The sequence below is a fragment of the Dipteris shenzhenensis genome, chromosome 18 (assembly GCF_047967505.1).
Source record: "Dipteris shenzhenensis isolate YYH24624 ecotype China chromosome 18, Dip_SZ_1.0, whole genome shotgun sequence".
NCBI lineage: Eukaryota > Viridiplantae > Streptophyta > Polypodiopsida > Gleicheniales > Dipteridaceae > Dipteris > Dipteris shenzhenensis.
In genome coordinates, this window is record NC_141613.1 from 24,924,500 (window position 1) to 24,941,182 (window position 16,683).

The 16,683-nt window shown below is 41.0% G+C and overlaps 1 pseudogene; it reads right to left on the reverse strand.

Annotated features, from left to right (window-relative positions):
* Window positions 1-14,013: 14,013 nt before the first annotated feature.
* LOC147890992 (uncharacterized) lies at window positions 14,014-16,123 on the reverse strand (annotated as a pseudogene).
* Window positions 16,124-16,683: the final 560 nt, after the last annotated feature.

Consider the following 16,683-nt stretch of genomic DNA (forward strand, 5'->3'; position numbering starts at 1 on the left):
TCTATTCGGCCGCTCATTGTGCATACATGGTTTATCCATTTCTCGAGCCACGACTTACCTCCTAAGAGACCTCTATGGGCCTTGAATCATTGATGAAGTCTGAGCATGGAGGGAGTATTCAGTCCTAGGTCGGCATCAGTAGAAGGAGTAGGTGTTTTTCGTGATGGTTTGACCCCCTATCCATATTTTGCTCATAACGTTTTCCTCAATGCTACATTTTTTATGAAACTTATATCACTATGAAGCTCTCTTTAAGGCAATCACATCTCAAACTAAAAAGGTATAAGTCTTTGTGTGTGACTATTTTTTAAAGATAGTTTTTACTCTCTTTTAATAAAATGTCCATAATTTTTCAACCGCTTCTCTATTTCTTACAAAACATACATTTCAAGGCACAGCTCTACATGCATTTGAATAGATTTTACTATCTTCTAATAAAATGTCCATAACGTTTCAACCGCTTATTTGTTTCTTACAGAACTTACATTTCAAGGCGCATCTCTACATGTATTTGAATCTTTGATATCATGTTTCTACTAGAAGGTATAGGCCTCTGTGTTTGATGACAGTTTGTAGAGTGTTTTGAGCTAATTGTAGAGATATCTATGAAGGAGGTGCAATGTTTCCCCAGAACCTATCCCATCTGACTCAGTTAGCCCATTCAAACTCCTTGATATATATCAGTTCATATCATATTGAGCCACAAGATCTTCTTTCAACAACGTATCGCTCTCCTCTTTGGCACATATTGGTTTGGTGAGATTATGGCCTTTGTTGATCCTTTCCTTCTCCCTATCTAGAGTACAAAATCACTTGGGATGCTACCATCTTCATTCGCATCTAAGGGAAGAAAGGGAAGAATGTGTGGCGGAGTCTCTTAGCGTGAAAGTTTCAATTTTATTTCCCCTTTTTGAGTGATAAAGATCTCTGTCACTAAGTTTGAAAGCAGTAGGAAGCTAAGAGGTGCGTGACTTTTTATTACCCCTAACTTCATGTCACATATTTTGGTGGAGACATCGGGTACATTTGGTATTGGATTCATCCCACCTTACTAAATGGTCCTGGATGTAGTGGATTACATGCTATGCCTAGTATAGGCATGTATTTTTCTATGTGATAAAGAGAATGCTTGGAAGAACTCCAGTTAGTAAAGATTTAAGCCCATTTAAGCAAACTAGAAGATTGCAAAGGTGATGCTCAAGCTATTTGCACGATCATCATGATCATCGTACTATATATTAAGGAGGGAGGAGGCCAACTTGGTGCCATGTGTCATTAAACTGAAGCTTGGGTTGTGCAATGTGTCATCGAGTGGAGGACGAGAGAGAGAGGAGGGAGGGAGGGGGGGAAGAGAGAGGAGAACCACCAAGTAGCATGCACACATGGCATGGTGTAGGTAGGACGGAAAGGTTAGAGGTGCCACATGGTGGCGCACGAGCGAGGCAGACTCCAGAGGAGGCAGACTAACCGGGAGGCAGGGACTATGCGGGTCTCGAAGCAGATGAGTTGATGATGGCACGATTCTCGAAGGTGGGAATTGATTAGGCGCAGGTCTAGGAGGGAGGGTTTGATAACAAAATGGGTCCCCAAGGCACAGGAGAGGAGGCGACTCCCAGAGGTGTGGGAGATCAGCCCAAAATTGGAATTTCAAATGACCTCGGCAAGCGCATGAGATTGTCTTGGGGAGATAGTAGAGAGGTGAGTGAGAGAGTGGAATCAGGCTGTGTGAGGAGAGAGAGAGAGAGAGATCAAATTTAAAGCTTTTAAAAATAGCACATGCGTATTCAAGTTAAAATATTAAACTTGGAACTCTAAAAATTAGCACAACCGACCTAGAGAAGCCTCTAAATTCGCCATTGAGATAACATTTTCCCCCCTAATTCTTTCCTTGAGGAGGAGTGGCTTTTGATGTGGAAGTGTCCATTTGCAAAGTTAGGGAAAAAGTAAAGGCAATTTGATTTGGGAATGAATTTTACAACAAGGAGGTAATATTGTTGCACTTCAAAATCTACTAGGAACCTTTATAAACAATGAAGTTGGCAAAAGGTTTGCCATTGACACTACAAAGAAGTGTCCCTTACACATGAAAAAGGGAACCATTAGAATTGTTGGAGCCTATTATAGCCCAATACTTGGGGGATGCACTACTAAGAAAACCTAGGTATTACTTGCATGAAAAGGGGTATTTTTAAAACCCCTCAACTAAAATGTTTACCCTAATAAAACCACCCCTCTTTACTTATTGACTAATGGATTTTTTAAATTAAAAGACCGTTGTTGTTATTTTAATCCTACAATTTTTTCCCCAAAAGTTGAATTAAAATATCCCTCCTTTTGAATGCACGTGGTACACTAAAATCTTATGAGGTGAACCCCTCGAGGCTCAATCATTTTGCAAGTGCTGTAAACATTGCATCTAAAATGCACTTTGAGATGGTTGAAGCCAGGCTCTTCAAGAAGTCAAGGAATGAGGGGAGACTACAAGAATGGAAGACGAGAAATTTGGATCCGCTTAGGACCCACTTATGATATGCATGCATGACATTAATGCCACTAGGTCTTGGTGGATCAAATACACATATGTGCTCCTCAAACATTACCAACCTATAACATCCCATCTTTTGACTTTAGCAAACAAATGCATATCAATTACTCTTTTCAATGCAACTACCTATTAAGTAGTATAAACGTACTTCTATTAGCTTGTTTTTAACTTGTTTGATAGGATGGAAAATTGTGGTATGTGCTCCAAATTGGACCTCAAAAGAGATCCATGTTCAAGGACACAAAGTTGAGAATGAGGAGAATTGAAATCCAAAGAGCTACCTCTACATTTGTTGTGCATGGACAACCCAAGCCAAGGTAATCAACATGAGAGGACAAGATTTAAAGCTTTATGTCAAATGACTTCTTTAATGTTTATTGTGGGAAACTTGATTTAATAGAGGATCAGGAAACTGGCAAGGGAGAGCAACAAAGCAACACTTTGAGACCAAGTTCTCATAGGATTCAAAGGAAGATGATCATTCCATGTTACAGTATCCATTATGTATATATATGTCATTATATGTTCAAGAAGGGACATGAATGCACTCATTTTTATTTTCACCAATAGTTTCAAGGAAAAAGTAGAAATCCATGACTCTAACATAGATGCTTAGACCAATGATAATAATGATGCTTATATGTCTAACAAAATTATTAACTCTTATTTTGATGCCCATCATTTTTTCAAAATAAGCATTGAAAAATAGTGTCAAAATCTGCATGTGTTACTTGGAGTTTTACAATTAGTTGTTTTTTAATGTCAAAGAATAAATAATCTTATAATTTAATCATGTTAAATACATCTTTATATGTAGAGTTTACACTTTAGAGAATAAATTGATATCTAGATATGTAGAGTTAAAAGTGCTCCAATTGTCCCTAGTATATATATATATATTTATGTATTTGCAAATATTTTGTGTAATTCAACTTGGAGTGCCCTTCTAAGCACTAGTAATGATGCTAAGATGACTAGGTGCATACGTAGTTAATTTCTTGAATATGTGACTTTGATATGGTATAGTTGATGTTATCTTCTATTAAGATACCTCATGCATACGAAGGGTCCATATCACACGACGATTTGTAGGCCCATCTTTAGTGTCGTAGAAATGTCACAAGAATGAAGTATCCTAGATGTCACAAGCATTGATCATCAAGATTAGAGGCTATAAGCTCAGGCTTTACAAGACGAGACAACACCACATTCACGGATTTCTCTAGTATAGTTATATTTTAGACATTGTATAGCCTGTGGACTGCGTCAAATCAGCTCGGCTCAACTCAAATCAAAGGCCTTTACCGACCATTACAACCCTCATCACGCTATAATTCCTAGCCGTTGGCATGAGGTGCATGCGTTCAAAAGAAACAAAAAGAAATAAAGTTTTCTTGTTCAACTCAAATCAACGACTCTTCTAGACCCTCCGATCTGTGCAAAAACAAACAAAAAGAAATAAACTCTTGTGTCAGGGCGTTTCCTAGCCTGATGTCCATCCAATTCTCCTTGCGTAGCGACATAAACCAGCGCATTTGAATGGGAAAGCCTACTTTAAATAGTGCATATCAATCAGCATCGACTATTCGTCTAAACTGGATTGAGTTCTGCACGATCGATTCATTTTCACCTCAATGCATTAAAATACCTCATTGAGGATTGATTGCAGAGAGCTAAATCGTGATTTGATCAGTCGATTTGACCGTCCATCCTGTACTGGAAACCTGTGGTTCTAATTCATCTACAAGATTCGTTATCCTGAAAGGAAAAAGTAGAAACAATTTCGGCTGCTACAACTCTTCATATATGTTTTTCTGGTAGTCAAGTCCGCAGGGTCCCTCACCTTTGAGCTTGTGCGATGTTTGTGGTTCGATGTTTTTAGTGACGAAATGAAAAGAACCTGCCCTGACTTAAAGTTGAGCGCGTGCTTTAGCTTGGGGAGGTAGGGATATCACATTCGGCGTGAGATGTATACGTAAACAAGGAAACATCAGCTCGGGAAGGAATTTAAAGTTCCGACTCTGTAGAGTACAGTAGAAGTCCAATCAAGTCAATTCGTCTATGAACACAGTTTTGTTCTATGTATGGTCCACAGCTGATCAAAATCACAAGCACGCTTACCCAGGAGAATATAAACGAGCACGACGGTCACAAAAAAGATGTCTTAGCACTGATCTTGCTCCCTAAAAAAAGCAATGCCCAAAACTGAGATTTCTCAGAATTACGAAAGAAATCATTATGTTGGTCTTTAATGTTGACAGCGGTCCATATACTTGGTGTCCCGTCTGTTTTCCTACCGCGACGTTCGACAAAAAGCAATGCAAAAATATGAAAGTTTCAAAGGAGCATGTTTGCGAGATAAGCGGTCTGCCACCATTGGGGTAAGCAGCTTTCAACGCACCACCTTCGCGCAATACGTAATTCTGCATCTTAGAAGATTACACTTTTGTTGCAATGTGCTTGACCAACTTTCAGTGCTGAGTTTCCATGAAGCAGCCTGCTACAAAAAATCGCCGTAATATAAAGTATAAATCAAACTCGGTCACGACTCATTCCCGTCGATTTTAAATAATAGATTGCTTATTGTCGAGTATACGGTCGTATCTTCAGGCCTTTGTACAAAGTTCTCATCCCCTGGATCTCACACGATCCACCTTTCCCAAAGCAAGAAATGATGGTGAAGCAAGAGGTACCAAAGATCCCCTCAAAGATAACGGAGGCAGAAATCCTGCCGTCATTGGATATGAAAGTCTAAGAGCGCGGCCACATGGAAAATTCGCTGATTGAGCGGCCACATGGAACCAGCGAACGTTGAAACTGCATAGCTGAATTTGGACGTGCCTTCTATACCTGCGCAGCCTTGAACTCCACCCAGGAGTACGCTTTGCCTTGAACTCTACCCATGGAGGTTTGGATGCTGAATAGCGGTGGGAAAACCTCCCTGCTAACCTCCAAACGCCTTGTCTCCACAAAAATGGATATCTAGATAGCACTTGGCATGAATAGGACTAACAGGAACAGAAGTCTTAAGATCTTGTTTCTAAGACATCTTAGTTTATTAAGAATTCTTATGTTACTATTTTTATGATGTGTGCTAACTAATAAACCCTCAACGTTAGACCACTCTTCCTCAAAATCATGAATATTATTCATGTTTCACCTAGCTAAAAAGTTATACCTTTCTCTATACGAGTACTGAACCCGTGCTTTGCACAGGCAAAGATGCATGACCATCCTCAACTACTCAACATCTGAAGGTGGATCTTTGATTCTTTAATTTTGGCTAAGTCTTAACCCATGGCTGTGAGACCTTCCATCTCCTCCTTTCATTCCAGTGACCTTCCATCTTCTCCTTCCTCCCAAAGCTGCCTCTTGTCTTTCCACCTCCTCCCCACTCCAAGCTTGCCTCTTGTCTTTCCACCTATTCCATTGACCTTCTATCTCCTCCTTGCCCCTAAAGCTGCGTCTTCTCTTTCCACCTCCTCCCCAAAGCCTCCCTCTTGTCTTTCCACGTCCTCCCCCCTCCAAGCCTCCATCCAAGAGCTCCTTCTTTGTGACACATGGCAAGCTCTTCTCCTCCAAGCTGCCAGGTGTCCTCTCCTCTTTTTTTTGGTGCCCATGGTTAATAGGTTAAAGATATGTTTCTTTCAACTTTTTCTTTTGATTTATCGACCTAGACCCAACTAAATCACCTACCAAAGAGACAAGACCATCACTAGCATTTCCAATGTTGTTTGGTGAGGTCAGGCAATCCAACATTGGGGAGCTTGCTTGAAGTCTCCCTGTCCATCCAAGGCATCTTCTCCCTTATTATATCCCCTAAGTCTAGCAGGAGCGAGACTAGCATTTAGGGGGGGGGCTCGCTTGCACAGAAAGGCAAATTCATCATAGCATGTATCACTAAGCCAATATACCCCCCACATCCACGATTGTAGGTAGGGTTAGTCAAGGCTCCAAGGCCACTCTCAGGCTTTTTCATCCTAGAAGCACCAAGAAGGAGAAAGAGAAGAGGATAGATACAAAGATAAAATTAAATTTTAAAAAAATAATAAAATAAAATAAGAAGAGAACAACACTACCAAAGACAAGAATTGAGAAATGATCGTTGAAATAAACAAAAGGAACACAAAAAGTTGCTAAGAGCAACTAAAACAATAAGCAAAAGCTCACTTTTTATAAAATAATAAAAATGATAAAATTAAAGTTAACTAAATAAAGAAATTAAAAAAAACTAAATAAAAAGAAAAAGAAAGGAAGAAAAAATTAAAATGAAAGAATAAAACAAAATGATAAGAAATAATAATAGAGAATTTTTAATTGTTGGGGTTTTGCACCCACGTAAGATAATTCAATGTAGTTGAATAGTTGATCACCACTTGGACAAAAATTCAAAGAATTCTCATGTCCACTAAGGTGATAGAAACATATATCTTTGTACAACTAGAATATATCCAATCATACAAATTTAGAAATTTTTATGTTTATAAAGTTCAAAAATCTACATAGAAAATGAAAGAGAATGAAATAGATAACAAATTTTTTTAAAAACAAAAGAAAGACATACTTAGTAAGGAAAGCAACACTCATGTCATCGGTGCCCAAGCATAAGCAGCTATACTAGCTTGCTAAAGACCCGCGGAGTCTCTTTTCCAAACCCAGTGCTTACTAAAATACATCGAATACAAAAGAGAGAAAGAAAACAAGAAAGGAAGAAGAAAGAAAGAAGGTGACTAAGCAAAGATAAACAAGGAAATCAGAAATAAAATCGATCAAAAAATAGGAGTAAAATCTCTCTCTCTCTCTCTCTCTCTCTCTCTCTTGTAGGAATGAAAGAAAGAATTTATAGAATGAATGAATTATTTAAAATAATAAAATATAAATGAACCCCTTACACTTGTATACCACTTCCTACAAAGATGCAAAATTACATTCCTAACTTAGAAAGCACATGCACACTCAATCAAACTCTCTTTTAAAACTAAGTGATAAATGGGCTATTCAACTCCCACTTTGTGTTTTCACCTTATGTTCAATCGTTCTAAACATGTCTAAGGTCAATAGACCATAGATAAAAGACTTCGTATCTAAGATTGTGCGTACTTTTTTTATTATTTTTCTTAGATTATACCTCTTGTGTATTAGTAAAGTGATCAAATTACTACAATGAGTGATAAAGGGTCATTGTTTGCTTCCTCTTTGCTTTGGTGTAGCCAGTTTTGGTGAGGTTCAGGGAATTTTTTGTATATAGGTATCTTCCATGACCCATAACCTATGCATTGCTCATAAAATTCGACAAACTTTGTCTTCAAATTGTAGTACACATTCCAAACTTGAACATGAGACCAAAAAATTATGGAATAAGGATTTCAAATGAGACCGTTAAAGCATTACAAGTGCTATGTTGCATGTGAAGCATGCATCCTCAAGACTATAGAATATAGCAATTTATTCAAAAACGTCAAAATTTTGTTATGTACATACATGAAACCAAGTAATCGTTCAAAAGTACACTATGTGAGCTTCTCCTCAACCCAAGGACACACCTAAATGAGAACACTAGGCATGGATTAACAAGCCTCCAATGTTGTGCTAAAGTGATGCACACCCATTTGAGGGCACGCTCCATAACTTTTTTTTATTTTTGTTGAAAATCAAAACGGATTAAAAATTTGGAATCCAAACTAATGGGAATATTGCATGGTGGCCCATCTTAAAACATTAATAGTTGTTGGTATTGGTATCTAGATTCACCCTAAAATGGAAGAAGTTGAAAATGTGAAATTTATGCATGTGCAAAGATCTTTTAATAAATCCAACACTATATACAATTTTGAATTTTTTCTTTTTCCATGCACGTGCTTGCTATATGGCTCATAAGCATGCCAAATGTGATTGCATTTCATAATACACAGCATTGAACCCGATAGCGTGCCCTTTGGCCTATTTGTGTTTTGAAGAATTTTAGGCCACATTGCCCTTGTTTGGGATATCCAATTTTGCTGATAGGTATTGCCGAAGGGGGGAAAACTGACAACTGAAAATTTTGCTACTCCTACAAATTTTGAATTTTCACACCTCCTATCCATCAAATCTTGGAAGATTAAGTACCTGCGACTTGCCTCTGCCCTGCAAATGCCCTGCAACCTGCATGCACCTCGACGTGACCTTGTGCAAACTTTGGTTTGGCATTGGACATCTTCTTTTGTGTAAGTTGTCTTCTAATCTTTACTTGCCTTGCTAGCTAGCTTCTCTGGGCCTATTTTGGACTGATCGTGGCCAGGGCATCAATGGCAACATATAGCTCGCCATGGCTTGCAAGAGAAGCAGACAGAGGTTGCAAGACAAGAAAGTTGAAAAGGCACAAGGAACAGATGAGGAACACATTGTGGGTCAAGGAAAGTGATGGCAGGGTATCGAAACGACAATGGAAGATACTTTTGCAACATCTACAAAGGGAGTAACAAACAACAAGAAGAAATAAGACTCCTTGTAGAGCAACAGTAGGAAGCAATTGCAGATGCACGCATTTGATTATTGCCATCGGAGTGAAGAACACGAGCTGTGGTGTCATGATTGGTGTGAGCATTTGAGGCGATAACATTTGAAGTGGAAACTAAAAAATTATGCAATAACAATTTGGAATGAATTCGTTAAAGCATTACTAGTGCTTTGTAGCATGTGAAGCATGCATCTTAAAGACTATAGGATATAGCAATTTATTCAAAAACATCAACTTTTCTTCTATATATACATGCAACCAAGTAATCATTCAAAAGTACACTATGTGAGCTTCTCCTCAACCCACGAACACACCTAAATGAGAACATTAGGTATGTGTTAATGGGCCTCCAATGTTGTGCTAAAGTGATGAACACCCATTTGAGGGCACACTCCATGACTTTTTTTTGATTTGTTGAAACCAAAACGGATTAAAAATTTGGAATCCAAACTAGTGGGACTACTACATGGTCGTCTTAAAACATCGATAGTTGTTGATATTGGTATCTAGATTTAGCCTAAAATGGAAGAATTTGAAAATGTGCAATTTGTTCATGTGCAAAGATCTTTTAATAAATCCAACACTATTTGTACTATTTAATAAATCCAACACTATTTACAATTTTGAATTGTTTCTTTTTGCATGTGCAAAGATCTTTTAATAAATACAACACTATTTACAATTTTGAATTGTTTCTTTTTCCATGCACTTGCTTGCTATATGGCTCATAAGCATGCCAAAGGTTATTGCATTTCATAATACACATCATCAAACCCAATAGCATGCCCTTTTGCCTATTTGTGTTTTGAAGCATTTAAGGCCACATTGCACTTATTTGGGATATCCAATTCTGCTGACGTGTATCGTCGGAGGGGGAAAAACCGACGATTGAAATTTTTGCTACTCGCATAAATTTCAAATTTTCACACCTCTTGCCCGTCAAATCTTGGAAGATTAAGTACCTGCAACTTGCCTCCGCCCTGCAACCCGCATGCACCTCGACATGACCTTGTGCTATCTTTGGTTTGGTATTGTTGTCTTTCGGGTAATTTGTCTCCTATTCTTTGCTCGCCTCACAATCTAGCTTCTCTCTATTTTGGTTTGGCATTGTCGTCTTTCAATGATCGTTGCCATGGCAACATGTAGCTCACCATGGCTTGCAAGAGAAGCAGACAGAGGCTGCAAGATAGGAAAGTTGAAAAGCTTAGTCAGGGCACAAGGAATAGATTGCAGGTTGAGGAAAGAAATGGCATGGTATCAAAACGGTAATGGAAGACACTTTTGTAACGTTTGTGAAGGGAGAAACAACGAGATTAAGAAAGAAGACTCCTTGCAAAGCAGCATCAAGAAGTAGTTGGAGATGAACGCATTTGATCATTGCCATCAAAGCGAAGAAGACGAGCTGTGGTGTCACGATTAGTGGTAGCATTCGAGGAAGCAACATCAAGCCATTCAGGAGAATACCATTCTCGAGTCTTTACAAGCTTTAGCCTGCACCCATTAGGGGAGAATTGGGGTCTCAAAAGGGCCTCATAAGGAATGGATTAGGGAATCCTTAGTGGGCTAATGCAAGGGGCTTGAAGAGTCCCAAAGAGGCCTAACCAGCCCAACCTAGGTGGGTTAAGCCCACATTTGAGCCCACCTCTCCCCCCATCAATGAGGGGAGGGGGCCACTTTTTGAAATTCGAATTTCAAATTTCAAATCTCCCTCCCTCCCTCTCTCTCTCTCCCTCGCTCCCTCTCCCTCCTCCTCCTCCCTCTCTCCTCCCTCCCTCCCTCCCTCCTCCCTCCCTCCCTCCCTCCCTCCTCCTCCCTCTCCCTCTCCCTCCCTCCCCGTCCCTCCTCCTCTCTCCGCCTCCGTCTTGCTCCTCCTCCTCCCTCCTCCCTCTCCCCTCCTCCTCCTCCTTCCTCTCCCCTCCTTTTCGAGCCGCCCAAGCTCCCTCGCCTCTGCTCCTCCCTCCTACAGAATCTCTCCCCTCCTTCTCTGTCCTGTAGCATCTCTCCCCTCCTCCTCCCTTCTACAGCAGCTCCTTCCCTCCCTTCTACACCTATCGCCCTACTCTCCTCCTCCTCTTCCTCTTGCCCTCATCTGCTTCTCCTCCTCCCTCTTCCTTGCTACTCTCTCCCTCTCACTGCTCCATCTTTTCCAGCTTTCCCCTACATTTTAGCCCGCATCACTGATACCTCTCTTTGAGTACTCATGGCACCATTCGAGGACATATCCAACAAGTACCATGTGAACCTACAACTGGAGGCAGAATTATGCAAGCACACGCTGTTTGGGATATAGTGAAACTCTTCAAAGTGTACTCCACAGTCTTTGATTGCAAGGGAAGAAGCATCTTGAGACCTTTGGGAGGATGGAAACTTGTATCCTTGAGACCCTACTACCCAAAAGAGTCCTCCTTTTCATATAGTGCATGATATTGTTCGGTTCTTTGGCAAGGGACATGCTGGATTGCTCGGTTATTGCAATCGATTGAACCATTCTCAGACATTGGCTATGCAAGCAAGCGAGGTGTAGAGAGCCCAAGCAAAAGAACTTGCACATTTGGGAAATTTTACTATTGTGGAAATGCATAATAGTATGCAGGATCTCCAATTGCAAAACAAAGAACTTAGTGACAAAGCACATGCACTGGACTTGGAGTGACATGAATTGGAAGAATCAATCCAGAAGCTCGCTGAAAGCAAACAAGATTTGGAAAGGTCTATCTATGGCCAAGTTCAGAATTTGATAGAACGAGTACTAAAGTTGAAGGGAATACCTTTGGGACTAAAGGAGAGAAAAAGACAATTGCAATCTATGGATGCATTGTCAACCAATAGTGGTGCTTGAAAGAGGAGAATATGGGCTGTAAGGTTAGTTCCCCAAATTTTGAATGAAATTTCTTACTCCAAAATATTTGAGCAGAGTTAATGCAAGATTTTGATTTTGAAATATGTTATTGAAATGGCTCGTTGAATAGTGTGCTGGATGCCTTAAGTCAAGTTTGTAAATGCTATGTTATTTACGAAAATATCCTCAGGCCTATTTCAATCCTTAAGAGAGTTTTGCGCAACTGATACTCACTTCAGTTCTTATTGGCAAAAATTCCAGGATGGGAGCTCTATGGTTGACTACGACTCAGGGATTGTGCCACCTACGGTACAAGCGATGGGAGGTCATTGAATGATTAGGAACAAGCTGTTCCGAAATGGAAAGATATGTGTGCCACATGTTTTAGATCGTCGAAAATAAAACTCTAGGAGTGTCATGATGCTCCTATTGCTAGACATCCAGGTATACCTCCGACTCTGTCTCTTGCGAAACGTACCTTTTGTTCGCCTAAGATGCGTGCCTTTACTCGGGTAATAAATGGGAAAGTATTTCCATGGATTTTATTACCAGTTTGCCTAGAATGCATGAGCATCATGACTCCATTTGAGTTATAGTTGTCCGTCTGACAAAGATGGCTAGATTCTTACCTACTAGATCGACCATTTCAGTTGTTTAGTCAGCGCACGAGTTTGTGGACCAATTGTTTAATCTATATGGTTTGCCATCCGACATAGTCAGTGACAGGGATTCTAAGTTTACAAGGAAATTTTGGACAATTGTTTTGGAGAAGTTGGAAACTACTCTAAGTATGAGTTCCTCATATCATGTACAATATGATGGCAATACAAAGAAGGTTAACCAATTGGTATAGACTAGAATTTCCTCATGATTTTAAAGTACATCTAGTGTTTCATGTCAGTAGATTGAAAGAGTTACTGGGTGCGGATGATCAAATTGTTTCTCCGCAAGAAATAATAGAAGTTATAGATTTGACTTTTATTCCACATGAACCTGAGAGTATTCTTGAATTTCGTGAAAGACATATTCGTATTCGAACTATCACAGAATACAAGATCAAGTGGAAGGATCTTGTTGAGGAGGATGCAACATGGGAGACATTGCCTAACCTCCAGAGGACATTCTTGTGTTTTCTAGCAAACTTAAGAGTGAGTTTTTAGAGAAGGGGAAGTATGTCATGTGCACGGATTGGTATTTGATGTGTATTGGGGTACACAAAACTAGCTCAGGTAGCCTAGGGAGGCTTAGGGCTAGGTAGGCTTGATTCTCCAATTGAGTGGCAAGGGTACCAGTTAGAGGTCTTTGCTATTTTTGGTGCATTGGGCCCGAGTCTATATAAGGGGCCCAAAAGTTCAGTTCTTAGCAAAACGATGGGAGCAAGTCTTGTTCCTAGGTACTAGATCCAATCTTGGATTGAGTCATGGACGCATGCTTGCATCTTAGCATAGCCCAAGGCCCAACAGCAGATCCCAGGCCTCTAGGCACCATTTGGTGGTATGGGACACCAAGCTGGTCAAGATCTGGTTGGGAGTTCGTGCAAGTAGCTCAACTTGTGGCTCAGAGGGGACATCTCATGATTCAAGATCGCATCCCAAGCCTCTAGGCGCAACTTGGTGGTATGGGACACAAGCCTGGTCAAGATCTGGTTGGGAGTTTGTGCCAGTAGCTCAACTCATGGCACAAAGGGGACTTCTCCAAATTCGAGATCGCATCTCATAGATATCATGGTTGGGTGGTGAGCAACCTGCTAAGATTCCTCACGTTTGGTGTGTCCTTGTGTTTAATTGTAGATCATAGGTTTCAAGAGTATTGGGGTGGTGTCATTGCCCATATTGTATCCCAACTTCTAGAGCCGTGCTTGTTTCAACATCACTGCTAGTATCAATTCAGCATTAGCAAAAATGTCACTCTTACCAATCAAATATAATGGATGGTACACATTATAAGGGCTAGCCAGTCTCAAAGGCTAGTTGGATCGACCTCTGCACGTGATACTAAGTCTGCAACCTTCCTGTCAGTGCCTAGCACAATGCGAACATCCGCCGACACTAAGGCCATCAACACGCAATTGGTGATAAGCATGGTCTAATGCTTTGCCGTATGCACTCTCTTTAACAAGGCATCTTCACCTTATTCCTCTTAAATGTCAGCCTCTCCCATTTGCACATCCTCTTCTACAGGCTCTCCCATCTGCATACTCTGGCGACGTCGTGGCATCCTTTTCTTTGGTTTCTTCCATTTTATTGGAAGCCATGTTGCATTATCATCCACTTCCATGTCCTCTAGAAAAGATTTAGAAAAACGTCTCAGAGGAACCATGTCCTCCAAGATATGCCGTTCTTGAGAAGTGGCATCCTTGAATACGTCCTCGCAAGTCCTGGAGAGAAGCTTCAACTTGTCAAGCACCTTCAATCCTAGCATCTTCTGAGACTTGAGGTGCTCAAAGCAATCAAAACCATATGCAACCACAGCTTCACGGTCAACTTCAATCCTAGACTCCTCTCTATGTCCAATTTCGAGAAATAGTTGTACTGGTATATTCACCCTCTCTTCATCTTGAGGCTTTTGTAGGAGGGACATCCGGGGGCCCTATTCGATTAGGGAGGATACTATCAATTGTGGACTCATTCCTCTGGGCAGCAAGTACAGTACACCTGGCAAAGGCTGCATCCATGAGTTGTTTGCAAGGTTGTTCAGATATTGGGGTAAAAAAGTTGAAAAAGAGAGATGCATCCAAGTTACAAGAATTGGCCTTCAAATTGTCCACAATCCTCTTCTCAAACATTGTCTCCAGAAAGGTCGCCAACGTGACAGGCTGTACATATTTCCCACTCTTTGTGCACTCATGCATAGCTAGCATGATGATATTCCTGGTCACAACCTCTCCCCTAACACCTTCAAGCACCAACCCATCTAGGAAAACCTCAATCAGCCTGTCCAAGAAATTACCCAAGAAAGCATCATTCTCAACATGGAGCAACTCACCAGCAGCGACGGCGAGAGCCGGCTCCACAGCCATTGTTGTGTACACTCTTCTGCTATCCTTTGAAATATTGACAATGGTCCTCATGTGCTTAGCCACAAGCCATTGTGGTAGACTCCCCCAGGCAACTACATCAAGTCCCACAATACATGCAAAAACAGCTACTACTATGTCCCGATTCACCCAACCTGTTTCTGAGGTATCGATGTTCTTGCCCAGCAACTTCATCTTGGCAAGTTGGAAGATTGCATAGAGCTTGTTTGCATCATGCACTGAGTCATAGTACACTGCCCAGATTGGACTCCCATATGGTATCATAGGTTCTGGAGCCATGCTTGTTTCAGCCTCACTGCTGCTATTAGTTCTAACCTTATCAAAAATGTCACTCCTCCCAATCAAATATAATGGATGGTACCTCTATAAGGGCTAGCCAGTCTCAAACGTGAACTTGGATCGTCCTCTGCAGCTGTAGCTAAGTCTGCAACCTTCCTATCAGTGCCAAGCACAATGCAAAATAAGCTCTTCCCCTGGGGAATACATCTAAGGGGCTTAGCACATGGGAAGAAATAGGATGGGAATGGGAAAGGTGGTCCCAAATGGTCCCATGCATATTTCTATCCTATTCCCATCCCACCATCCTCCCATGTTTTGGAATTCCTAAAAAAGGGGAACCCATTTTGATTTCCAAGGTCTAGAGGCCATGGTCCAAGATGGGAGAAAAAGTGGCTACTCCCATTGTAAATCCATCCTAGACCATTTGGTCTAGGATGGGTGTAATGATGACAAAAAGATTCCCATCCTAAGCCCATGCTAGCCCCATCCATGTGCTAAGGCCCTAAGTGACCTCCTGAACTTCACAAAATTGTCACCAAGCTCCCCAGCCTCATCAATACACAAAACAAGATGCCCTTCTTGCTTATTTATTTCGTCCTTGAGGTAGAGCTCAAACATTGTTTCGGTGTTGGCGCTATCCCATTGATCATTCAAAGTAATGTCCGGCAGTATTTGCTCGTACACAACATGTATTTCTTCCTGAATCCCATTACTTTTCTCATGTGCTTGAATCCACTGTTCAATTGCCATGTCAGCATGCTTATTGAAAACCATAAGGATGCTAAGAACAAGTGCCACAAAGCTTCCCTCAACTCTGTAAACTGTTGCTAGCTTCCAAGTTTGTCTTGGAAACCCGCCCTGCTTCTCCCCCATACATGATATATAGAATACAAAGAACCCCTTGCGCCAAAGCTGGGAGACCATTGCCCCATCCACTGCTTTAAATCAACGAGTAGCATGACCCGTCTACGACCGGTTAGAGACCTACTCCGCTGGGTCTCAAGATCGGATCATAATATGTCTTTATTTAAAAAAAATCAAAATTTAGGTTTCAAGACCCCCTCAACCATAGGCACCACTTGGCTTGTCTCTATTGCGAGCTTACTCAACAATTCTGCTAGATGAGCAACCAGCCATGTGATGTTGATCAAGGACAAGTAGTTTCCCAAAAAATTCTTGCCCCTCGCCCCCTCACACAAAGAGAGAGAGAGAGAGAGAGAGAGAGAGAGACTATTAATGTCCATGGGAGACCAACTCGTTTATGGGACAACAAAATACCCATCTAGTACATCTGCATAGAGAGAGCACATGGCATCTCCCGAGGGTGGGGGGAGAGAGAGAGAGAGAGAGAGAGAGAGAGAGAGATAAGGATCTGTTATGCTTGGGGTTAAGGGGTGAGATTGTTTTTCCTCATTGAGGGGATGATTGAAATCAAACAACCAACTTTCGAGAAAGCCACAATGAGGCAAAAAACAACATAGGGA